The following is a 26,532-nucleotide window of genomic DNA, read 5'->3' on the forward strand; positions in this document are numbered from 1 at the left end:
CTTAGTAGAGGAGCCGCTGAGCGCCGATCAGCATCAGCGACGCTCCTCCTCCGGCTCCACCACGGCATTATCAGATGCAGTAATCATTACGCGATGCCCCGCCCCCACCCGCGAGGCCCCGCCCTCGTCCAGGAGGCTACGCCCCTTATTTACCGGCGCCGTGCGAAGTACAGGTCCCTGCCCGCTCCGGGTGCGAGCTGAGGAAAGGACGCCACTGAAGGTAAGTGTGCTGGTGCTGCCAGGGAGAGGAGCCAAAGAGTGCTGCAGGGAGGAAGGGGTGCAGTGTGTGTTATGATGGAGAACTATTCTGTGATGGGGCAGCGATTGCTGTAGTGCAAGGGAGGACTGTGTGAGCTATGAGGGGGTTACTAGGGATAGTGTATGCTATGATGGGGTCATAAGCTGTGGGGGGAGCAGTGATCTGTGAGAGGAAGGTAGGCTGTGAGGGGGTCAGTGTGTGCTATGAGGGGTTGCAAGCTTAGGGGGGGTCAGTAAGTGCTGCAAGTGGGTGGGCAGTGAACTTTGAGGGTGAGCTGTTAGGGAGTCAGTGTGTGCTATGAGGGGGGAGTGGGTGCTGCAAGGAGGGGCAGTGATCTATAAGGGGGGTAGTAAGCTCTGTGTGATGGTTGCAGTGAGTGCTGTAGTAAGCTCTGTGTGATGGTTGCAGTGAGTGTTGTGTGGGGGCAGTGATCTATAAGGGGGGTAGTAAGCTCTGTGTGATGGTTGCAGTGAGTGCTGTAGTAAGCTCTGTGTGATAGTTGCAGTGAGTGTTGTGTGGGGGCAGTGATCTATAAGGTGGGGTAGTAAGCTCTGTGTGATGGTTGCAGTGAGTGCTGTGTGGGGGCAGTGAGCTATAAGGGGGGTAGTAAGCTCTGTGTGATGGTTGCAGTGAGTGCTGTAGTAAGCTCTGTGTGATAGTTGCAGTGAGTGTTGTGTGGGGGCAGTGATCTATAAGGTGGGGTAGTAAGCTCTGTGTGATGGTTGCAGTGAGTGCTGTGTGGGGGCAGTGAGCTATAAGGGGGGTAGTAAGCTCTGTGTGATGGTTGCAGTTAGTGTTGTGTGGGGGCAGTGAGCTGTGAAGGGTGCTGTGTGCTGAGAGGAGGTAAGTGTGTGCTGAGAGGAGGTAAGTGTGTGCTACGAGGAGGTAAGTGTGTGCTACGAGGAGGTAAGTGTGTGCTGCAAGGGGGGCAGTGTGAAATGGAGAGAAATAAAATGGTAGAAAAAAAATACAGTGCTAGCAAAAATATGCTAATTTCCAAACTATTAAGTGCTTTTTTATCAGAAATGTCTTGTTATATTTAAGGGTTCAAACATGTTATGATTGGTGCAGATCAGACAAGCAGTTTTTGGGGGGTATAGTTAAAGATCATATCTTTTATCACTCTGCCAGTGCCATGTTAAATTATTTAACATGACAGAATGATAAAACATATGCTCATATCCCCCCTCCTAACATTACAGAGTGATAAAATATGCTCTTTAAAAATATAACCCCCCCTAACATTACAGTGATAAAATATATGCTCTTTAGATATATTACCTTCCCCCCTTACATGACAGTGATAATCAGGGGCAGAACTATGGGAGACAATGGAGGCGCCTGCCGCCGGGCGGCAGCATTGAAGGGGCAACTCCTTCTTTGCCCACAATATATTCACCCCACTTAAGGGCTATTTTATATGAGTGTTTTTGTGTATATGTAATAGATTAGATAGATATGCACCATATTTATTTTCCCTATTTTTATAGGGGGGGCACCAAATTATAACTTGCCTCCGGGCGTCTGGGATGAACTTACGCCACTGTGTCTCACTCCCCCGCTGTGCCGCTGTTAAGGCTGAAGAGGCGAGCCATGCAGATGCAGTGCATATGGACGTCATAAGCAGGTACATTTGCTGGAGCTGGTGTGGAGGTGAGAAAGGCGCGGAACTGTGAGGGGACGGGGGTCTATGCTGGGCTGGGAGGGGGTCTGTGAGGGGAGGGAGGTCTGTACCGTTAGGAGAGAGGGTCTATGGCTGCTGAGAGGGGTCTGAGGGGAGGGGGTGTCTGTACTGTGAGGGGAGAGGAGTGTGTGAGGGGAGTGTGGGTCTGTGCTGTGAGAGGGAACCTGTCTTGTGAGGGGAGAGGGTCTATGGCTGCTGAGAGGGGTCTGTGAGGGGAGGGGGGTGGGAATGATGGGTGCTATGTAAGAGGGCATGTGGAGCTGTTAGGTGGGCAGTGAAGGGGCCAGGCTGTCAGTGTGACTATAACAACCAGAAGCTGCATACAGACATTTATTTATGAAAGGAATATCTATATCTATCTATATATATACATATATATATATATATCAAGACTTGACCTGGCGACACCTACTGGATTTATGCACAGTATTTACAATGTCTCTAGATTATATATATATATATATATATATATATATATATATACAATCACAGATGGCCTGGCACTCCCAATATCACATAAATATTATATCTGCTGCCGGTGCCCTCACGAATTCTTAGGATACAGATAGCCAAGGTGCGGCACTCGCGGCATAATCTCAATGGATAAACGATACGTGACACACAATTAGTCAACGTTTCAGTTCTTTACTGAGCTTTTTTCAAGATTAAAAAGTTCAGTAAAGAACTGAAACGTTGACTAATTGTGTGTCACGTATCGTTTATCCATTGAGATTATGCCGCGAGTGCCGCACCTTGGCTATCTGTATATATATATATATATATATATATGTGCTGAGTTACTACCTATTGTGTAGGTGTTTTTATCTTATTTTCTGTTCCCTCACCTTCTCCCGTCTCCCTCTGTTCTTCCCCCTTTCCTCCCGTCTCCCTCTGTACCTTCCCCCTTTCCTTCCGTCTCCCTCTGTTCTTCCCCCTTTTCTCCCGTCTCCCTCTGTTCTTCCCCCTTTCCTCCCGTCTCCCTCTGTTCTTCCCCCTTTCCTCCCTTCTCCCTCTGTACCTTCCCCCTTTCCTCCCGTCTCCCTCTGTACCTTCCCCCTTTCCTCCCGTCTCCCTCTGTTCTTCCCCCTTTCCTCCCGTCTCCCTCTGTTCTTCCCCCTTTCCTCCCTTCTCCCTCTGTTCTTCCCCCTTTCCTCCCATCTCCCTCTGTACCTTCCCCCTTTCCTCCCGTCTCCCTCTGCTCTTCCCCCTTTCCTCCCGTCTCCCTCTGTTCTTCCCCCTTTCCTCCCATCTCCCTCTGTACCTTCCCCCTTTCCTCCCATCTCCCTCTGTTCTTCCCCCTTTCCTTCCGTCTCCCTCTGTTCTTCCCCCTTTCCTCCCATCTCCCTCTGTACCTTCCCCCTTTCCTCCCGTCTCCCTCTGCTCTTCCCGCTTTCCTCTCGTCTCCCTCTGCTCTTCCCCCTTTCCTCCCGTCTCCCTCTGTTCTTCCCCCTTTCCTCCCATCTCCCTCTGTTCTTCCCCCTTTCCTCCCGTCTCCCTCTGTTCTTCCCCCTTTCCTCCCGTCTCACACTATTTTTCCTCCCGTCTCCCTCTGTTCTTCCCCCTTTCCTCCCGTCTCACACTATTTTTCCTCCTGTCTTCCTCTGTTTATTTGACCCCCTTACTTCCCATCGCGCCTATCACTCTGTGTATGTATGTATGTATACACACACACACAAACATGCACACTCCTTTCATGTATATATTTGTTACAGGATGAGATAGATTATATATATATATACATACACACACACACATATATATATTGACCTAGGGAGACTGTAGTAACTGTGCATATAGTACAGTAGGTGTCACTGGAGCAGGATAAGGAAAACCTGGCCCTCCCCGTCTGGAAAAGAGTAGGCGGCATTCTTTTGTCTCCAATAAAACATGTATTGATCACCGATGGATTAAATACATAGTCGATGTTTCAAGGTCCTAAGACCTTTTCGTCAGGATTCAAGGTTGTCGCCTATTCCTTTCCACAGATAGGACAGGTTTCCTTTGGAGAAATAAAACTGTGTGTGTGTGTATGTATATATATATATATATATATCTCGATGTGCGTATATAATATGATGTGTGTGTCTTGCTCCAGTGACACCTATTGTAATATATACACAGGATTGTTTGAGGGAGGGGGCCCCTAAACAATGGCTTGCCTAGGGCCCCGGGAGGTCTAAATCCGGCTCTGGGCTTACGTATGGAGGGAATACGATGAAAATCTTAGTCGTAAACAGGATGGGAATGCAACCATACCTTTAGGTTTTAAAGATGTGGAGGTGTGGTTGGAGGTTACACAGCAGGTGAAAAGTTTGTTTGAGGGCCAGGATAAAAAATTCACCCCTGTCCTTAAGGCAGGCCCAGGGTACTTGTCTAAGGGAAAATGCTTGGCTTACAATGACTCTAATGTACCAGGGGCACGAGTTGTCGTTTTCAACACTCGTGTTGAATTTGTGGAGCAGGTCACCCAGCTAAAGAGTGCTGATTTGTAGGTGGGGCGGCTACACAAACAGAGGAGTTCCTGAAGCAACGCCTGCCGTTTGTGGGAGGCACCACTGACATCACCAGTGATGTCAGTGGAAAGCTTCCTGCTCTGTTAGAGCAGGAAGCTCTCTGGGGCTTGCGACGGACAAGAGATGGTCAGTAAATTTACGTGAAAATATTAATCACGAAAAATATTTATCATATTCGCATTAAAAATGTGTATGTCACAAATATGCCCCTGTATTTGTTTTTAATGTCATACATGATGATGTTTAGGTCCTTGCTGCTTAGGCTCCACTTCACTGCGAGAAAGAACTGTAAAATCAAACAGCAAACTTTCTTCTTATCTACATAATCACGGTCATACCGACCCTGGGTCAGCACTTTTTTTTTTTATGTGGCTATTATGATTTTAAGGGGTATTTTTTTATCAAGTGGCGAAAAGGCCTTTTTTGTGTATTTTCACAAGAGAGCTTGCCCCATTTTTCATATACAAATACCTATGCTTGCGCGCAATTCAATCAAGTGACGGAAAGCTCTACTTTTTCTTCCTTGTGTGAGAAACAGATTGGCTGATCCACAGTCGCGGGCAGCAGTGATATCAGACGCAGGGGAGCAATGGGGTAGATGTATGAAGCAGTGAAAAGAGTGGGAAAGTGTGCCAGTGGAGGTTACCCATGGCAACCAATCAGCTTCTACCTATTATTTTATAGAATGTACTTGAAAAATGCAACCTGAAGTGGATTGGTTGGCATGGGCAATTTCTCCACTCTTTTCAGTTTTCACTGCGTCATACATCTAGCCCAATGTTTTTAGGTCTGCGCATGCGTCCTAGTTTTGTACATACAGTTGTAGAACAGATTTTAATGCATGGGGTAAGAAATGTCACGGGCGTTTCTGGACGGTGACCGGGAGGTGGCTAAAAAGGCGCACAGAGATGTTGCATCTTATGGGAGTGCCGGCATTTCGGGGAAAGCAGTAAATACACAGGGACTGATCCAATCACAAAGGAGGACATACTTGGACGTAGAAACTAAAGAGCCACAAAAGCGGTATTGCAGCGTCTGTGGACGCCGACAGTGGACGTCTCAGTTCTTCCACATTCAGGATCTCCGCCAGGGAAGGAATTTGTAGCAGTATAAGTTAGGGGTGAGTGGGTTCGGATTTCTGAAATCCGAATCCCCCAGAGCCCCCCCGATCCGAGGCAGATCCGAGTCAGGCTCGACTTTTCCCGCCTGACTCGGATCTGAAATCGAGGCAAAACGTCATCATCCCGCCTTCCGGGTCTCGCGGGTTTTGGATCCTATATAAGGTACCCGCGTCGGCGCCATTTTCTCACTCGGCTGTGGACAGTGAAGAGGGAGGGTGGGAGTTAGGGCTGGCTGGGCTGTGTAGTGTAGTGTAGTGTAGTGCAGAGTAGTGTTGTGCTGTGCTGCTGTTGTCCACTACTTCAAAGTCCATAGGGGCTGGCTGTGTTGTGCTGTGCTGCTGTTGTTAATAGGGGCTGTGTCCACTACTTCAAAGTCCATAGGGGCTGGCTGGACTGTGTTGTGCAGTCAGTTCTCCATAGGGGCTGTGTCCACTCCAAAGTCCTGTGCAGTGTCCCAGTCCTAAAGGGGTGCTGTAGTGTTGTCCAGGGGGTGCTCTGTCCATCAGGGGTGCTCCCCCCAAGTGCTAAAAAAATAATATTTTTTCTGTGTTTGTGAATTGTGTGCGCAGTAGCCGCACGTGCATCGACAAAGTAGTGCCAAGCGTGCGCCTGTGTCATAAGTAAAGGGCCGGCTGGCTTGACCGTTAAAGGGTGCTGTAACCCCCAAAGTACACTCCAGTCCAAACCCCCCAAAAAAATATTTTCTGTGTTTGTGAATTGTGTGCGCAGTAGCCGCACGTGCATCAACAAAGTAGTGCCAAGCGTGCGCCTGTGTCATAAGTAAAGGGCCGGCTGGCTTGACCGTTAAAGGGTGCTGTAACCCCCAAAGTACACTCCAGTCCAAACAAAAAAAAAAAAATATTTTCTGTGTTTGTGAATTGTGTGCGCAGTAGCCGCACGTGCATCAACAAAGTAGTGCCAAGCGTGCGCCTGTGTCATAAGTAAAGGGCCGGCTGGCTTGACCGTTAAAGGGTGCTGTAACCTCCAAAGTACACTCCAAACCAAATAACAAAATAATTTTTCTGTTTGTGAATTGTGTGCGCAGTAGCCGCACGTGCATCAACAAAGTAGTGCCAAGCGTGCGCCTGTGTCATAAGTAAAGGGCCGGCTGGCTTGACCGTTAAAGGGTGCAGTAACCCCCAAAGTACACTCCAGTCCAAACCGAAAAAAAAAAAAATTTCTGTGTTTGTGAATTGTGTGCGCAGTAGCCGCACGTGCATCAACAAAGTAGTGCCAAGCGTGCGCCTGTGTCATAAGTAAAGGGCCGGCTGGCTTGACCGTTAAAGGGTGCTGTAACCCCCAAAGTACACTCCAGTCCAAACCAAAAAAAATATTTTTTTCTGTGTTTCTGAATTGTGTGCGCAGTAGCGGCACGTGCATCAACAAAGTAGTGCCAAGAGTGCGCCTGTGTCATAAGTAAAGGGCCGGCTGGCTTGACCGTTAAAGGGTGCTGTAACCCCCAAAGTACACTCCAGTCCAAACCAAAAAAAAAAATATTTTCTGTGTTTGTGAATTGTGTGCGCAGTAGACGCACGTGCATCAACAAAGTAGTGCCAAGCGTGCGCCTGTGTCATAAGGAAAGGGCCGGCTGGCTTGACCGTTAAAGGGTGCTGTAACCCCCAAAGTACACTCCAAGCCAAATAACAAAATATTTTTTCTGTGTTTGTGAATTGTGTGCGCAGTAGCCGCACGTGCATCAACAAAGTAGTGCCAAGCGTGCGCCTGTGTCATAAGTAAAGGGCCGGCTGGCTTGACCGTTAAAGGGTGCTGTAACCCCCAAAGTACACTCCAGTCCAAACCAAAAAAATATATATTTTCTGTGTTTGTGAATTGTGTGCGCAGTAGCCACACGTGCATCAACAAAGTAGTGCCAAGCGTGCGCCTGTGTCATAAGTAAAGGGCCGGCTGGCTTGACCGTTAAAGGGTGCTGTAACCCCCAAAGTACACTCCAGTCCAAACCAAAAAAATATATATTTTCTGTGTTTGTGAATTGTGTGCGCAGTAGCCGCACGTGCATCAACAAAGTAGTGCCAAGCGTGCGCCTGTGTCATAAGTAAAGGGCCGGCTGGCTTGACCGTTAAAGGGTGCTGTAACCCCCAAAGTACACTCCAGTCCAAACCAAAAAAAAAATATTTTCTGTGTTTGTGAATTGTGTGCGCAGTAGCCGCACGTGCATCAACAAAGTAGTGCCAAGCGTGCGCCTGTGTCATAAGTAAAGGGTCGGCTGGCTTGACCGTTAAAGGGTGCTGTAACCCCCAAAGTACACTGCAAACCAAATAATAAAATATGTTTTCTGTGTTTGTGAATTGTGTGCGCAGTAGCCGCACGTGCATCAACAAAGTAGTGCCAAGCGTGCGCCTGTGTCATAAGTAAAGGGCCGGCTGGCTTGATCGTTAAAGGGTGCTGTAACCCCCAAAGTACACTCCAGTCCAAACCAAAAAACTAAATATTTTTTCTGTGTTTGTGAATTGTGTGCGCAGTAGCCGCACGTGCATCAACAAAGTAGTGCCAAGCGTGCGCCTGTGTCATAAGTAAAGGGCCGGCTGGCTTGACCGTTAAAGGGTGCTGTAACCCCCAAAGTACACTCCAAACCAAATAACAAAATATTTTTTCTGTTTGTGAATTGCGTGCGCAGTAGCCGCACGTGCATCAACAAAGTAGTGCCAAGCGTGCGCCTGTGTCATAAGTAAAGCGCCGGCTGGCTTGACCGTTAAAGGGTGCTGTAACCCCCAAAGTACACTCCAAACCAAATAACAAAATATTTTTTCTGTGTTTGTGAATTGCGTGCGCAGTAGCCGCACGTGCATCAACAAAGTAGTGCCAAGCGTGCGCCTGTGTCATAAGTAAAGCGCCGGCTGGCTTGACCGTTAAAAGGTGCTGTAACCCCCAAAGTACACTCCAAACCAAATAACAAAATATTTTTTCTGTGTTTGTGAATTGTGTGCGCAGTAGCCGCACGTGCATCAACAAAGGAGCAGCCCCAAGCGTGCGCCTGTGTCCCATAAGTAAAGAGCCGGCTGGCTCATTTCTTAAAGGGTGGTGTAACCCACAAAGTGCACTACTCTCCAGCAAAAATAAAAAAATATTTTCTGTGTTTAGCCGCACTTATATATCAAATCGATATAACATAAATGGAGGACCAAACTTTCTCAGATAAAATCAAAATAGAGAAAGATCAAGAACCACTTCCTCCTAGTGCTGAAGCTGCTGCCACTAGTCATGACATAGACGATAACATGCCATCAACGTCGTCTGCCAAGGCCGATGCACAATGTCATAGTAGAGGGCACATACAATCCCAAATGATAAAGTTCAGGAAAATAACCTTGAAAAAAACATTTAAATCATCTGAAGAGAAACGTAAACTTGCCAATATGCCATTTACGACATGGAGTGGCAAGGAACGGCTAAGGTCGATCCCTAGTATGTTCATGACTAGTGGTTCAGCTTCACATGACGATGGAAGCCCTCCTCCCACTAAAAAAATCAAAAGAGTTAAGCTGGCAAAAGCACAGCAAAGAACTGTGCTTTCTAAGAAAATATCACAAATCCCCAAGGAGAGTCCAAGTGTGGTGGTGGTTGCGATGCCTGACCTTCCCAGCACTGGACGGGAAGAGGTGGCTCTTTCCACCATTTGCACACCCCCTGCAAGTGCTGAAAGGAGCACCCAAAGTCCACTTGCTGATATGCAAATTGAAGATGTCACTGTTGAAGTACAACAGGATGAGGATACTGGTGTAGCTGGCGCTGAGGAGGATTCTGATGGTGATGTGGTTTGTTTAAATCAGGCTCCGGGGGAGACAGTTGTTGTCTGTGGGATGAAAAAGCCCATCACGGTCATGCCTGGGCAGAAGACCAAACATTCCACCTCTTTGGTCTGGCAATATTTCTATCCAAATCCGGACAACAACTGTCTTGCCATATGTACCATATGTAAAGGTGGAATAAGTAGGGGTAGGGACGTTAACCACCTAGGAACATCCTCCCTTATACGGCACCTGCAGCGTGTTCATAATAAGTTACTGTCAAGTTCAGAAACTTTGGCTAAGACCGTAAGCAGTCCAGGGACACCTAAATCCCGTTGTCCTGTTGTATCCAAATGCCTGCAAACCACACCGTCAACTCCCTCCTCGTCAATTTCCTCCTTAGTCAGGATCGGAAGTAGTCCTGCAGGCCATGTCACTGGCATGACTGACTCTCCTATCCGGGATTCCTCCGGAGGATCCTGCATTGCTACGCCTCCTGCTGCCGCTGTTGCTGCTGCTGGGAGTCGTTCATCATCCCAGAGAGGAAGTAGGAACACCACTACTTTTACTAAACAATTGACCCTCCAACAGTCCTAGCGAGGAGGATGAAGTACGACAGCAGTCATCCTGAAGCAAAACGTATAACTGAGGCCTTGACTGCTATGTTGGTGTTAGATGTGCGTCCGGTATCCGCCATTAGTGCAGTGGGATTTAGACAATTGATGGAGGTAGTGTGTCCCCGGTTCCAAATCCCGTCTAGATTCCACTTCACTAGGCAAGCGATACCGAGACTGTACAGAAACGTCAGAAAAAGTGTCCTCAGTGTCCTGAAAAATGCCGTTGTACCCAATGTCCACTTAACCACGGACATGTGGACAAGTCGAACAGGGCAGACTAAGGACTATATGACTGTGACAGCCCACTGGGTAGATGTATCACCTTCCGCTGCAACAGCAGCAGCGTCACCAGTAGCAGCATCTCAGAAACACCAGCTCGTTCCAAGGCAGGCTACGCTGTGTATCACCAGTTTCAGTAAGAGGCACACCGCCGACAACCTCTTAGAGAAACTGAGGGAAATCATCGCCCAGTGGCTTACCCCACTTAGACTCTCCTGGGGATTTGTGATATCTGACAACACCACCAATATTGTGCGGGCATTACATCTGGGCAAATTCCAGCACGTCCCATGTTTTGCTCACACAATAAACTTGGTGGTGCAGAATTTTCTGAAAAGCGACAGGGGCGTGCAGGAGACGCTTTGGGTGGCCCGAAAAATTTCTGGCCACTTTCGCCATTCAGCGACTGCGTGCCGAAGACTGGAGCGCCAGCAAACACTCTTGAACCTGCCCCGCCATCACCTGAAGCAAGAGGTTGTGACGCGGTGGAACTCAACCCTCTATATGCTTCAGAGGATGGAGGAGCAGCAAAAGGCCATACAAGCCTATACATCCACCTATGACATAGGCAAAGGAGGGGGTATGCACCTGACTCAAGCGCAGTGGAGAATGATTTCCGTGTTGTGCAAGGTTCTCCAGCCCTTCGAACTTGCCACACGTGATGTCAGTTCAGACACTGCCAGCTTGAGTCAGGTCATTCCCCTCATCAGGCTTTTGCAGAAGCAGCTGGAGAAAGTGAAGGAGGAGCTAAGACGGAGCGATTCCGCTTGGCATGTGGGACTTGTGGATGAAGCCCTTCATTCGCTTTGTCAGGATTCCAGGGTGGTCAATCTGTTGAAATCAGACCACTACATTTTGGCCACCGTGCTCGATCCTAGGTTTAAAGCCTATGTGGTGTCCCTCTTTTTATCTCACACTTTATTACCAGCAGCAATGAGCCAGAGGGAATTAGCCCAGCTAATTGGAAATGTAGATAAGAAAACCATTTGTTCAGTAAATTGAATCTTAGACCTTTTTTTCAAATTGGAGCAGGTGTATCAATGCAATTTTCATAAAAATGTTGCTAAAATGGCACGTTTCTCATGGTCTTGTGATAGGATCACTGGTAAAGTGGTCAGTGGTAGATACATTTGTCCTAGGTTTTTGACCTATGTGTTCTAAAACCCCCAGGAGAAAGTCTGCAGTGAAGCAGATTTAAGTATCGGCTTTTGGAAAAGCCGGTTTGGGACCTGCGGGTGTGGATGTGAGGAGAGGGTGGGCTCCATCCACAACCCACTCCAGGTTTTGGTTTTTAGGCCTGTTAGCCTGCTCATTAGGGTCTGCACCTGGAACTGGATGATATAGGCTGTGTGTGTTTGTAAGCTAGGGTCTCATACCTGGGAGAGCAAGCAGACTGGCTGGCTCAGAGACACTTGGTGAAACTACCTGTAAGGTCTGTGCATGCGCTTGTGTTGATGGTGGAGGCAGTAGGGCCCACTATTTCTGTAGAGAGGGAGCCTCTTGTTTAGTTAACGCCCAGACGGGCTAGCATTTACTTTTAGGTTTTGTTTTTCTTTTTACATTGCACAATAAAGACTGGTGTCGACCAGTTAGCACAAGACCCCAGACTGGTGTACTGTTTTCTGGCTGCTGTGTGTGTGAAGAGGGAGTCCATCTGTCCCAGGAGAGGGACCCCTAATCCGGTCCTGTTACAATTGGTTGAGAACGCAGGCAAGCACACACTGAAAAGGTGAAAATTTGTCCTTTAAAATTTAAAGGGGCAGACGTGATTGTTGAATCCCTGGAGGTGGCATCAGCCAATGCTCAGAGAGGCAAGGTTCAGCTTCCAACCAGCACCTGGAAGTAAAATGGAGGACGTAGTAAAAGCCGGCAGCTCAGCAGGAGACTAATAAAATACAGCAGGAAGCTACCAAGGCCCAGCAGGAGGCTACCCAGACACAGCAAGAAACTAACAAGATTCAACAAGCAGCCATAGAGGAAAACCGCCAGGCCATACAAGAGGTGGTACAACAACTAGGGGCCTGGTCTGGAGTGGCTAATACTGGTCCTCCCACCACCACTCACTCCATACGAACCAGTCACTTCCTTCAAAAGATGACTTCGGGCAATGATGTGGAGGTATATCTCACCGCGTTTGAGAGAACGGCCGAAAGGGAGAGTTGGCCTAAGGAGCAATGGGCAAGTCTGGTGGCACCCTTTCTGTCTGGGGAGCCACAGAAGGCCTATTACGATTTGTGCCTGCCGATGCGAAGGACTATGAGAAGTTGAAACGAGAGATCCTAACTCGCTTGGGGGTCACCACCTTTGTTGCACCCAACGAGTCCACCGCTGGGAGTTCCAAATGGACAGACCTCCACGCTCGCAGATGCACGACCTCGTCCATCTATCCATCAAGTGGCTACAGCCGAGACGCTGACAGGACCACAAATCATCGAACGAGTCCTAATGGACCAGTATCTGCGATCCCTACCTGCATCCTTGCACAAATGGGTGAGCCATGCCAACCCTAAGTCCGCCGACCAGTTAGTCGAACTGGTGGAAAGGTACGTAGTGGCTGAGGAGCTGACGAGTCTGCCCCACCGAGCCCCGATGGCGCACCGGAGAACTCCCAACAACAATGGTAAGACTGTTCCTGGGAAGAAGGGTGCTGGGCGGTGGAACGTGCCTAAGACTGAGGATGGGGAACCTGAAGACAGGCTTGCCAGTCCGGGAAGGTTCCTGCCCCACAAAAGATTAGACATTAATGTGACTCAAGTTTTCCGATGTGGTGGCTTTGACCATATAGCCGCTAATTGTTCACTTACCTCTGAGCCCATGCAGTGTGACACTGCTTCTGTCAACCGCAGGGGATCTTTCTTTGCACAGCTAGCCTGTACTGCTGACCGACAGGCTGAGACTGATAAACACCTGTGTGTACTCATTGTGGAAGGCAGCAGAGTAGAGGCTCTGTTAGACTCTGGTTGCCTGGTTACACTTTTGAGAACTGAACTGGTGAACCCTTTGAAACATAAGGGAAAAACTGTTGGTGTGACATGCATACATGGGGATACTCGGTATTATAGTACTACCGAAGTAAACATCGAGACGCCATGTGGTGCCATGGTAATCTCCGTGGGTTTGGTACCGGGCTTAATGTATGATGTAATATTGGGAAGAGACTTTGCTCACTTCTGGAAGTTGTGGGAAAGTCTGTTTTGCACTGTGGTAAATCACCCTGCCTCGTCTGAGAGGGTGACTGATGTAGTGGCAGAGGTAGAGATGTTCCCATTTTCTAGCATGCTTGGTGAACTAGAGAATGCGGAGTGTGATGGTGGCTCACCAAGTGTTGTAGAGCCCATTGATCGTCTGCAGGAGTTAGAGGTCAGAAGAGAGGTCTTTGTCGTAGAGCAGTTAAATGACCCAACTCTGGTAAAAGCCAGGGAGAATGTCAAGGTGGTTAACGGTAAACCCGTAGATCCAGATAGTCCCTTGATGTATCCTCATAGGGTGATGTGTCAGGACCTGTTGTATCAGATGACTAAAAAAGGGGAGGAGATTGTGGAACAATTAATAGTCCCCAAAGCTTACAGGGAATGGTGTTCGACCTGGCCCATGGTCATATAATGGCAGGCCACCTAGGGGTAGAGAAAACCACTGAGCAGATCATGCAGAGGTTTTTTTGGCCCGGTGTCCATAAAGATGTGTCTGTCTTTTGCACCACCTGTCCTGAATGCCAGTATCATGCTCCCAGACCACATTTCAAAAGTCCTCTAGTCCCACTACCAATTATAGAGGTACCATTTGAAAGAATAGCTATGGACTTAGTGGGACCCTTGTTGAAGTCTGCCGGGGACATCAATATATTCTGGTAATTCTGGACTACGCTACCAGATACCCGGAAGCGATACCGCTACGCAATACATTTACCAAGTCCATTGCTAGGGAGCTGGTCAATGTTTTTAGCACGTTGGGAATACCTAAAGAGATATTAACCGAACAGGGTACCCCGTTCATGTCAAAAGTTATGAAGGAGTTGTGCCGCCTGTTTAAGATTAACCAGTTAAGGACCTCGGTTTATCACCCCCAAACCGACGGACTGGTCGAGAGGTTTAACAAGACCTTAAAACATATGTTAAGGAAAGTAGTCGACCAAGATGGTAAAGATTGGGATTATTTTAGGGATGTGCAGGCTCGGATAGGTTCGAGTTTGCACGTGGAGTTCGGATTTTTCCCTCCAAAAAAACGGAACTCAGAAAGAGGCAAAACGTCATCTTGCATGGACGAACATCATCATTCCTGGACAAAAGTCCAGGAATGATGATGTTCATCCATGCAAGATGACGTTTTGCCTCTTTCTGAGTTCCGTTTTTTTGGAGGGAAAAATCCGAACTCCACGTGCAAACTCGAACCTATCCGAGCCTGCACATCCCTAGATTATTTGTTGCCTTATCTGCTGTTGGCCGTAAGAAAGGTTCCCCAATCCTCCCACTGGGTTTTCACCTTTCGACTTGTTATATGGGAGACATCCAAGAGGGTTACTAGACATTGCCAAGGAGACGTGGGAAGGGCAGTCCAGTCCTTATAAAACAGTGATTGAACATGTTTCACAGATGCAAGAGAGAATTGCGGCTGTAGTGCCGATAGTTAAGGAGCACTTGGAACAGGCCCAACTAGCACAGCAGAGGGTATATAACCGCAATGCACGGTTAAGAAACTTTGCTCCTGGGGACAGAGTGTTGGTGTTGGTTCCCACGGTAGAAAGTAAACTGTTGGCTAAGTGGCAAGGGCCCTTTGAGATCTTAGAAAAAGTGGGACAGGTCAACTATAAAGTTTACCAGTTGGGGAAAAGAAAACCAGAACAGATATATCATGTGAACCTGATAAAACCCTGGAAGGATAGAGCAGCACTGTCAGCCGTCCCAGCCCCTCCAGTAAAACCCAGTTCCCTGGAACCCGAAGTGACAGTCAACAGTCATCCAGTCAACAGCAGGAGGTCAAGGAACTTTTGATCCGAAATAGGGTACTGTTTTCTGACCTGCCAGGAAAAACCATGGTCATCAAACATGACATAGTCACTGATCTGGGGGTTAAAGTTAACCTAAAGACCTATAGGTTGCCCGAAGCCCAAAGGGAATCTGTGTCAAAGGAAATTAAAAAAATTTTAGAATTGGGGGTAATTGAAGAATCACATAGTGAGTGGTCCAGTCCCATTGTGTTGATTCCAAAGCCTGATGGGAGTGTGCGGTTTTGTAATGACTTCCAAAAGTGTTTCAAAATTTGATGCCTACCCAATGCCAAGGGTGGATGAACTAATTGAAAGGTTGGGGACAGCAAGGTATTTAACCACTCTGGACCTAACCAAAGGGTATTGGCAAGTGCCATTAACCGAAAACGCCAAAGAAAAAAGCTTTTTCTGTGCCAGTAGGGTTATTTAATTACAAGATGTTACCATTTGGGCTACATGGGGCGCCTGCTACCTTCCAAAGAATGGTGGATAGGATTCTAAGACCCCAAAGACAATATGCTGTGGCTTACCTGGATGATGTCATAAATAGTCCTGATTGGCAGTCTCACCTACCCAGAGTACAAGCAGTGTTAGACTCCATCTTTAAGGCAGGTCTAATGGCCAACCCGAAAAAGTGTTGTCTAGGGATGGAGGAAGTAAAATATCTGGGGTACACCATTGGCAGAGGTTTGATAAAACCACAGCTCAATAAGATTGAGGCAATACAAAAGTGGCCACGACTCCTCAATAAGAAGCAGGTGAGAGCCTTCTTAGGGATCACTGGATACTATAGGAGGTTCATACCCAGTTTTGCCACCATTGCGGTCCCACTTACTGACCTTACCAAGGGCAAACAAAAAACCATGGTGGAATGGGGTCCGAAAGCGGAGAAAGCTTTCCAAGAATTAAAAATAGCCTTATGTACCCAACCTGTTCTGGTTACCCCTGATTTTGACAAAGAGTTTGTGGTATAAACCTATGCATCCGGTGTAGGCATCAGAGCCATCCTGTCCCAAAGCAGAGAGGGTGAGGAACACCCTATTTTTTACCTGAGCAGGAAATTGAATAGACATTAGAGAAACTATACCACAGTGGAAAAGGAAGCTTTGGCCATAAAATGGGCGTTAGAAACTCTCAGGTACTATTTGGTGGGAAGAAAGTTCAAATTGATTACGGACCATGCCCCTCTGAAATGGATGTCCGAAAACAAGGACAGTAACGCAAGAATAACGAGATGGTTCTTGGCGCTACAAACCTTTAAGTTTTGGATAGAGCACAGGCCAGGAAGCCAGCTGGCCAATGCAGACATGTTGTCATGCGTTCATTGCTTGGGGGCTTCAGTTGTTCCGCCCCACTGGTCGAAACAAAGGGCGGTATATGTGATACGATCACTGGTAAAGTGGTCAGTGGTAGATACATTTGTCCTAGGTTTTTGACCTACGTGTTCTAAAACCCCCAGGAGAAAGTCTGCAGTGAAGCAGATTTAAGTATCGGCTTTTGGAAAAGCCGGTTTGGGACCTGGGGGTGTTGATGTGGGGAGAGGGTGGGTTCCATCCACAACCCACTCCAGGTTTTGGTTTTTAGACCTGTTAGCCTGCTCATTAGGGTCTGCACCTGGAGTTGGCTGATATAGGCTGTGTGTGTTTGTAAGCTAGGGTCTCATACCTGGGAGAGCAAGCAGACTGGCTGGCTCAGATACACCTGGTGAAAACTACCTGTAAGTCTTGTGCATACGCTTGTGTTGATGGTGGAGGCAGTAGGGCCCACTATTTCTGTAGAGAGGGAGCCTTTTGTTTAGTTAACGCCCAGAGGGGCTAGCGTTTACTTTTAGGTTTTGTTTTTCTTTTTACATTGCACAATAAAGACTGGTGCCAACCAGTTAGCATGAGACCCCAGACTGGTGTACTGTTTTCCGGCTGCTGTGTGTGTGAAGAGGGAGTCCATCTGCCCCAGGAGAGGGACCCCTAATCCGGTCCTGTTACAGTCTCCATGCTAATTTATTGTTTACAATATGTATTAAACTGTTAACGCATTAGATATCTGCCATGAACATTTTCAAACTGTAAAATATTACCAAACATTGCAGCTTTTTACCCAAAAAATTACACTTTTTGAATGCATCATGTACAGAGAAGGATTTTCATTCATCAATTTGCCTGTTTTAATTTTTGCCATTAAGTAGAGTTAGGTTGGCCTGTCCCCTTCCCTAAAACAACTTTTCGGGAAGGGGGATTTGTCTCTTTCGACCAGGGAGAAGATCAAGGGAGGGAATGGGGGGGGGGGGGGGGTGGAATCCGTGTGATCCTTCCCTCCATAACACTTGCAGGGGTAGAGAGGAGACTCCTGCTGCTCAATGCCTCCCTGCACCCCCCCCCCCCCACAGTCTAGCACACAGCAGCTTGTGCTGGGCTGGGGAGAGAGACTGCTGCCACTGAGCAGCAGTCTCCTCTCTCTCTCACTGGCTGATGTGCTACTGAACACAGACAAAAAGAGAGATTTGCCCCCCAGCACACTGCAGCAAAAACAATACTTAAATCCTACATGATAATAGAGATTTAGAGGTATTAGTTACACACATTTGCAAATATATGAATAAGCACCAGGCCAATCGTCAAGGCTCCTCTATACTGGTGTCCCTAGCATTAAGTGGTTCACGTCCGAGAAGCAAGGCACCCCAAAAAAATTCCAACCAAGGGCCATCCCCAGGGCATCACACGAAAAATGGGAAAAAGGTGATAGTGAAGTATAAAGAAAAGATGTGTAAAGATAAATCAATAAGTGTTAATGAAATGATAAAGAATTAAAACATTTTTGGGGTGATGTGCTACTGATCCAGGCCCCTCCAGCTGCCCTGGGCCTGGGTAAGTAGTAACTGCTCCCCTCTCTGTGCCCCTGTGGGGAAAGGCATCTTTTCTCATCCTCCCCTGCATCTCTGTGCTGCTTCTCCTCTCCCAGCACAGGGAGCAGATCTTATTGGCAATAGAAGATTAAATAAATTGTCTTTACTTGTCAAAACATATAATACTGTACATATACAGCCATCTACTCAGTTTACCTAAACTTAACAGTGTCCTCACTAGTTACTTTTCTACCCACTACAGGGTTAGGCAACCTGTGGCACTCCAGCTGCTGTGGAGCTACAAATCCCAGCATGCTATGCCCTATGCCATGGATTTACTGTTAGGCAGGCTTGCCTACCCTGGATTTGGTCGGGAGCCTCCCAAATATCGATGCCGCTCATCGAGACCCCGCCCCCTGCTTCACTATGCCAATATTGTGAAGAGGAGGCGGCATTGTGAAGAGGAGGCGGAGCCACAATGACGCGTTTGCGCTGCTCTGCCCCCAATGCCACATCAGCTTTGCGCAGACATTCAGCTCCTTCCCGGAAGGAGGGAGCTGAATGTCGGCAAGTATGCTGTTAGGGAATGCTAAAACTGTGACAGAGTATGCTGGGGTGTGTAGTTCTACAGCAGCTGGAGTGCCACAGGTTGCCTACCCATGACGTGCTAGTTACTTTACAACCAATTTTAACACAGTATATTTTTGATATCTTTAATTTATTATTTGCCATATCCAGGTTCATCAATAAAATTAATGAAATTTTTTTTCCCAAATAGCTGTATAAAATGTAAGTTTGACAAATAAGTCTGTCCATTTTCACACAGTGTGTTTATTATTGCCCTAGTTGTTGCTGTAAAATAATTCTATACCATGTCCATAATTTATTTCTACTTCAGGGTCCATAGGGTATCCACAGGATACCTTGGGGTATAGGCGATGGCGGCAGACATCCAGGCACCACAGAGTTAAATTTTCAGCCTCCCAGGATGCACTGGGGTCCCTCTCCTATACCCCGCCCCCGAGCCTCAGGCCACCCAGTTTTCGTAGGTGCCTGGCCGTACCAGTCGCACCGTACAGGGGGGGGTCTTTTTAAGGCCCCTGAATATTTCTTCGCAGCTGTGGCTGCACAACTAGAGTGCTCCAGCATAGGACAGTCAGTATTGACGTCCATGCTGTCACTCCTACACCCCGCCGGTACCAGAACGCCAGTACCGATCCGGGGATGCTGGTAGGTAGCTGGGGTCACAGCTAGCGGTGATCCCCGGCTACCTGGACTGTGGCCGGATGCACGGGGAACAAGGTAAGCGGCGGGGTCCCGCGGTCGGCACCCGCCGGTAACACAGTCCTGTTTGGTCCCCAGGCAGGGGGCTCCCTGGGGACCGGCTGCGCGTGGGGCCAGGTACTGATCCTGCGCCTTCCACTAGACCACCAGGGACAGCGGGCCGCAGCATGTGCGGTACAGCGCGGCGTCCCAGAGGTTAATAGCACGCCAGGGGAGAACGCCTTCCCTGTCTCACAGCCGGCGTCTCCCCCGCCGCACAGTGCCATTCCACAGCGGTCTGAGCGGGCTGTGTCAGCGCTCCTCCCCCGGGCCCTGCCTTCTCTCTGCTCCTCGGTGGCCATTTTCTCACTACATGTGCTGGGGATGGCAAACGCTGCTGGAAGCTGATACAGATGCCATTGCGGTCCGGGTCCCCCGCATACCTCTCCTTCAATTAAGGTCAGTGTATGCAGCACTGTTTCCTACCAGGCTCTGGTCTGTGTAGTTGATCGCAGTGCTTGTAATGCAGGATGTTATCTGTGCATTGTATGTGACTTAAATGCTAGCGCTGTTTGCCTGTACTTTCATTTCTGACTGTCAGTCTTTTCCTATCCCTGTTCTTCTGCTACAGCCCTTGCGGTGCGGTGTCGCAGGGTATTTATTACCTCACAGTAAACGTGGTTTTTCTGTGTGGGAGGTCACATACGCTCCGTTCACACTCATGTCGGAAAGTGAACGAGGATATCCTCTTCCAGCTATAATGTACTGATATCATGTGCAGTTAGTGGAGGGATATGAAGACGCTGAGGGTTTATGGAGGGCATGTTGTATTATATATCACGCCCCATTTCTGTCACTGTGCCTGCACAAAAAAGGGGACCGCCCTCGGCTGGCTAAGATGCGTACAGCTTTTGTAGGCAACGCCCCCTGCGTTTCCCCATAGGGGTTATCGCAGCCTGTGGTGGTCTCATCACATGCAGGGGTCCCTGGACAGTTGATGGTACCCCAGTGTATCCTGTTTTTCGCCCCCCCAGGTCTTGCAGGAGCCTGTGTTGGTGAATTTATTGTTCAAATGGTATAGCACCTGATGGACGTTTTACAGGGGGAGTCACCATTTCGGCTGACGTCTGATGACGGTGACATTATTGACTTTTTCAGACACGAGCCCCTTAGTGCAAAGGAGGCGTAGTCTGGGTCTAAAGTCTATATACCTGGCCTTCTACGGGCAGTCCGTGCGGCTTTGGTTATTACATATCCCCCGTGGCTAGATCCAAATATGCCTTCTTTAAGGATAAGGGTGTTGCCACTGTAATTCCTCTATCTGGTCAGGGGATCATTTAGAGGTGGCGTGGAAAATCCGGGTAAGCGGATAATTACATTTCTGAATGGGAGTTACCTTTACGGGTAGATTCTCATGTTACACGCCTAGTGAGGAGTGCTACGTTGCCCATGCCCTCCAGGTCCTCTTTGAAGGAGGTTCCAGATTGCAAGGTGCAAATATATCTAAAATCCAATATTCCCTTGCTGGAGGGGCTTCCAGGCCGGCTTTGGCCGTGTGCTGGGGGGCCAGAGCCATGGAACACTGAGTAGGTAACTGGATCTCTGCACACTGACTCTCCAGCAGAGCAGGTGGATAGTGGCAAATTCTTAGAGACTTTGCCACGTTCATAATGAGACGGTCTTACATATAGCCTACTCCTTTCCAGAATCTCCTCGGCAGCAGTAGCGGCTTGCCGCTCCCTGTGGTTGCGCTCTTGGAAAGCGGACGCAGATTCCATTTGGAATGCTTTGCCTTTTACGGGACAAGTCCTGTTTGGCCCTCGTCTGGACGCAATTGTGGCCCTGCAGGCAGCAGCTACGTCTGCGTGTCTGCCATCAGCTACAGTCCCATCAGGGTCTGGGGCTTTGTCTTTTCGGCCCTGTGAGGCCAGGGTAAGTCTAAAATACAGCTTTCCAAGACAGTCAGTAGCCAGGAAATCTGCTCAGCCATAAGTACAGGCTTGGAATACAAGACGTCCTACTCCCAAGTTGGACTATAAGCCTTCAGCCTCACGGGACGGGCCTCCTCTCGGGAGCCCCCAGAGTTGGAGGCCGGCTTCTCCAGTTCGCCCAGTGCTGGTGTCTGACCACCACGGACACTGGGGTAAGAGAAGTATTTTCTTGAAGGTATGTCCTCTCCTCCCGGTAAAAGCCTCCCAGACGGTTTTTCGTTACAGGTCTTCTGTCAATTCAGGACAAGGCCCTGTAATTTTTGAGGGTGTTACACTCTATGCTCCAGGCAGGAGTTATAGTACCTATTCCGTTGCCCCAAAGGGGAACAAGGTATTACTCCATCCTCTTTCTGGTACAGACACCCAATGGGTCTTACCAGGACATTCTCAACCTCGAATCCTTCAACAAATTCTTAAGGGTTCCTCAGTTCGGGAGGGGGACCCTGCATTCCATCATTCAATGGAGCCTGGGGATTTTGTGGTGTCGTTGGATATATTCAGGGTGACTACCTGAATATCCCTCTTTTCTTAGCACACCAGTGTTTTCCTCAGGTTTGCAGTGGTCGATAAGCATTTCCAGTTTCTGGCATTGCCCCTTGGTCTGGCCTTCGTGCCTCACGGTTTACCAGGGTCATGGTAGTTATGGCAGCCCACCTGCGGATGCAGGGGGTCCGCTTGTTACCCTATCCGAGTGACCTCCTGTTGTTACCACGGTCTCCAGAGATACTTCAGTGCCATATGCAACGGACAATATCTGTGTTGCTACGTTAGGGCTGACTGATAAACTGGAAATGGTCCTCTCTGATTCTTCACAGAGGATGCTCCATATCCCAACATCTGAGGATCTTTGTGATTGAGGAAAAGATCTCTGCATTACAGGCAAAGGTACACAGTTGCCTGCAGAGTCGCCGAGTGTCTATTCACTTGGCAATGTGGTTCCTGGGTTCCAGGATGTCGCTGTTCGACATGGTGGAGAGTACCCAGCCTCACTCTAAAGAACTTGATCCTCTCCGGATGGGATGGGTTGCCCCATAGGATAAAGTCAATAGGCTTTCCCCGGAGGTTTGTCTCTCTCTGGCCTGGTGGCTGCAGAAAGCTCACCTAAACAAGGGGCACCCCCTTTGGGATTGCGGACAGGGTCCTTCTGACGACGGACGCCAGTATCCGTGGCTGGGAAGCAGTGACGGGTCCACACTTGTTCCAGGGCAGGTGGACACCAGTAGTTTTTGCGCTTCCCATAAACATCTGAGAACTCTGAGCAGTATTCAAGGTTCTCCAGCATGCAGGACAGGTCCTCCACGGAAATACCGTGCAGGTACAGTCTGACAACGCCATCATGATGGCTTATGTAAACCACCTAGGAGGTTCCCGAAGTCAGGCGACACTAACAGTGGTGTCCCGAATTCTGGCTTGGGTGGAAGGCTATATCCCTGCCGTCATCGGCAGTGTTCATTCAGGAATCCTCAGATGGAAAGCAGGCTTTCTCAGCCGTCAAGACGTGCATTCAGGGAAATGTCCTCTTTATCAGGAGGTGTTCAATCTTCTGGTGAACAAGTGGAGCCTTTCAGAGATGAGACTCTTCTGATAGACGTAGGTAGGTCCAGTGGACCTTCCAAGTTGTGTACCTCGTCCCTCCATTATCCCTTCTTCCTCCAGTAATAGCAAGAAGGAGGCACGCTCCTGCTGATAGCTCCAGCGTAGGCCAGATGGCACTATTACTCAGATCTTCGGAGCCTCTCAGTTAACACTCCGAAGCTGTTGCCTCTACGCCCGGACCTGTTGTCTCAGGATCCTGGCTGATACCCAGACCTGGGTTGTCTGTCCTTGACGGTGTGGCGGTGGAGACTGCCCTCTTAAGGTCTAGGACTTTTTCCAGCTCTATAGTTAACAGGGGCTCTGTCCATGCTAAGAGCTCGGAAGTTTTTATCTGCAAGAATTTACCATTAGGTATGGTATACTTTCTTTCAGGTGTCGCCCTAGAGGCTAGGCTCCTCGGGTATTCCGGATATCCAGAGGTTGGCTTTCCTACAGGTGGGCTTAGATTACGGTCTTCGCCTTGCTTACCTGAAGGTGCAGGTTTCTGTCCTGTTAGTATGGTTTCAGTGTAGGATTGCTACTCTTCCTGATGTCCACACCTTTGTGCAGGGTGTACGTTATATTCAGCATCCCTTTGTTCCACCTGTGGCTCCTTGGGATTTAGCTGTGGTCCTTAGGGCTCTCAGAGGACCGCCATTTGATCCACTGGGCTCAGTGGATTTCAAATGGCTTACGGCTAAGACTGTATTCCTTCTGGCTCTTAATATGGCCAGTAGGATCTCAGAATGGGAGGCTTTGTCATGTAGACCTCCCTTTTTCTCATCTTTCCTAGGAACAGGGCAGTGCTTGCCTTTACTTCCCCAGTCCTGTCTGCTGGTGAGGCCTATTTGGCTGTGGTACGGGCGCTAAGAATTTAAGTTGACCGTACCAGTCCACTTAGGAAATCAGACTCTCGGTTTTGTCCTTTCTGGTTTCCATAAAAAGGGTTGGCCTGCCACTACGCTAACTTTGGCAGGATGGATTCACAGGTCTTCCTGTTCCATCCTCTATTAAAGCTCTTCCACTAGGTCTGTGGGTCCTTCGTGGGCAGCTCGACGTGGCGCCTCAGCGGTGATTGGCAGCCACGTGGTCATCTGTCCATATTTTTGTAAGGTATTATGCTTTTGATACCTTCGCCTCTCAGGATGCTTCCTTTCGGCGGTGGATTCACCTTACAGCACAGGAGCGTCCCCACCCTTAAAGGATACTGCTTTGGGACATCCCCAAGGTATCCTGTGGATACCCTATGGACCCTGAAGTAGAAAATATGAGATATGGTAAGAACTTACCCTTGTTATCTCTATTTCTACGAAGTCCATAGGGTTCCACAGGACTCCCGCCCTGTCGCACCTGTACTGCAGATGGGCTTTGATCTGGTCACCGGTTTCTCCGTCTCCTTCTGGTGAGAATGTGATTCTTGTGTGTTCCAGACTGTCTTCACTCTCTTTTTTGCTCCTGCTCCGGCCTATGGCTTGTTACGAAACTGAGTGGCCTGAGGCTCGGGGGCGGGGTATAGGAGAGGGACCCCAGTGCATCCTGGGAGGCTGAAAATTTAACTCTGTGGTGCCTGGATGTCTGCCGCCATCGCCTATACCCCAAGGTATCCTGTGGAACCCTATGGACTTCGTAGAAATAGAGATAACAAGGGTAAGTTCTTACCATATCTCATATTTTTACCATATAATAGCTTTTAAAAATTACTTCTGTTTATTACACTTTAATCACCTTTACTATAGATGTTTTTCGTGATCGTGACCAAGGCCATTTTTCAACTTTTTTTTACTTATCACTGAAAACACACTTTCCGAATTTCAATTCACCTTGATACATTTGGGTGAAAAGTCCTGTATTATCACCATGATAAAAACTAAAAAGTGATACATTTTGCATGAAAAATGTGACTAATATAATACATCTGCCCTGTTGTATACCAGCAATATTTGATCTGTACAAGTTACATATGGCTATTTGTTATATCTACAGTATATGAAATATCTTATCAGATGGACAACGCCAGAACACCACTGGGACATGGCTGAGGTCAGGAAGCCTCTGACCATCCCCAAGAAGACGACCATCAAGGAGATCTAGAAATGAGCCAACTACCAGCCAGCATGTAGCAGTTGTGCAGAATGGAGACCGCCTTATGCTGAGCCCCATCCTGAGGCTCATTCTGCTGCATCTTCCCACCTACAGCAGCCGCACTGTTGGAGAAGGAGAGGGAGCAGGGTTCTGTACCATCTGTATCTCCGAGACTGGAGTAGGAACGGAAATGGCCGTAACATCCTGCCACCATACTTTCCACGTTCCTTGTATGACACAATGGCTACAAATTACCACCATCTGTCCCCTGTGCTGTACGCGGTGCTACGATTTGGACGTTTTCTTACAGTGTATCTGAAGGACACCGAGCAGAAGAAGGAGACGCAATCATAAAATGAAAAGCCTAAAGCGGTGACCTTGTTCCTTGTTTTTAAATAATAATAATTCTATACAGTTAAATTTTTCTTTCACTTTTTTTTATTTTAATACAGGTGGATCTATGAAGGGATATGAGCAGGCCTGGCTACAGGGGGGTCTAGGGGTACAACTGTACTGGGTGCCAAGGTCCTCGGGGTCCCCGGAGTGTAACCTCTGCCTGCGCTGCAGCTGCAGTAATGAGCTGGGTGCAGGCATATACTGGCCCCTGTTGATCACTACAGCGGCAATGCAGGCAGTGGTTCAGGGTCCATCTGGCATGGAGCAGCTGTAATGCACTGGCAGTGTGCAGTGCAATAGTTTTTCTTTATTTGTTGTAGCGCACATGATGTCACGCACGCAGCACCACGGAAAGACACCCAAGAAAAGAAGCCGCGGCAGGCAGACATAGAATAAGTAAGTGTGGAGCATGGAGGGACACTGTGGGGGCTCATAGGTTCCCCAGAGAAACCACATATAGGTAAGGCAGATTCTCAAGCGACTGCCGTGTACCTGCCAGAGACCTGGGGATGGGGGGGGGGCCCTAAAAAATGGGTGTACTGGGCCCCATGATTTCTGTTGCCAGCCCTGGATATGAGAACAGTCACATGACTGAGAGACATGTTCCTGATCCCTCCAGTTATTATATATTTTTTATATATGAGATCCAGTTTCGAACATTGTTTTCTTAAAAAGAACATCATTTATAGGTTTTTCTCTAAATATATCTGTGTAAATTTACATTTACAGAACATTTAGGGCCTGATTCAGAGCCGGACGCTCTGACCAGAGCGCTCTCTCTGAATCAGGGCCCTCCTCCATTAAAATGGAGCGTCCTCCTGGACGCTCGTATAGCTGTGGGTCACCACCCACAGCATATACGAGCGTCCAAAAAGATGCTGGGCAGCCCCCCAGGCTCTCACTATGCTTTTGAACAGATGCTGTGCGATGCGCACGGCATCTGTTCACCTTCTGCACACCCGCTGCTCTGCTAGGCAGAGCAGCGGGTGTGCTCTGCCCAACTTCCCCCCACCGCGGGACACTGCAGCTCGCGGGCGGGACAGTCCCAGAAAAATGGGACTGTCCCGCTGGAAGCGGGACAGTTGGGAGGTATGATCTTACCCTTGCGGAAGGTCTGACTTGCCGCATCCTTGGGTGCTCTTCTGACACGCAGAGCAGCGTATGTAATCGCAGTGGCTAATTT

At 48.5% G+C, this 26,532-nt stretch overlaps 1 long non-coding RNA gene across 2 annotated transcripts; it reads left to right on the plus strand.

Annotated features, from left to right (window-relative positions):
• Positions 1–25,331, plus strand: LOC148538555 (uncharacterized). 2 transcript variants are annotated; one of them, XR_015871791.1, is made up of 3 exons: positions 1–220; positions 1,750–1,912; positions 24,855–25,331. It is a non-coding gene; the product is annotated as an uncharacterized LOC148538555 (long non-coding RNA). The 2 variants fall into 2 exon arrangements; XR_015871790.1 differs by having other exon boundaries at positions 1,750–1,886.
• The last annotated feature ends 1,201 nt before the right edge of the window (positions 25,332–26,532 follow it).

The sequence above is a fragment of the Taudactylus pleione genome, unplaced genomic scaffold, assembly GCF_031769625.1.
Source record: "Taudactylus pleione unplaced genomic scaffold, aTauple2 ptg000039l, whole genome shotgun sequence".
NCBI lineage: Eukaryota > Metazoa > Chordata > Amphibia > Anura > Myobatrachidae > Taudactylus > Taudactylus pleione.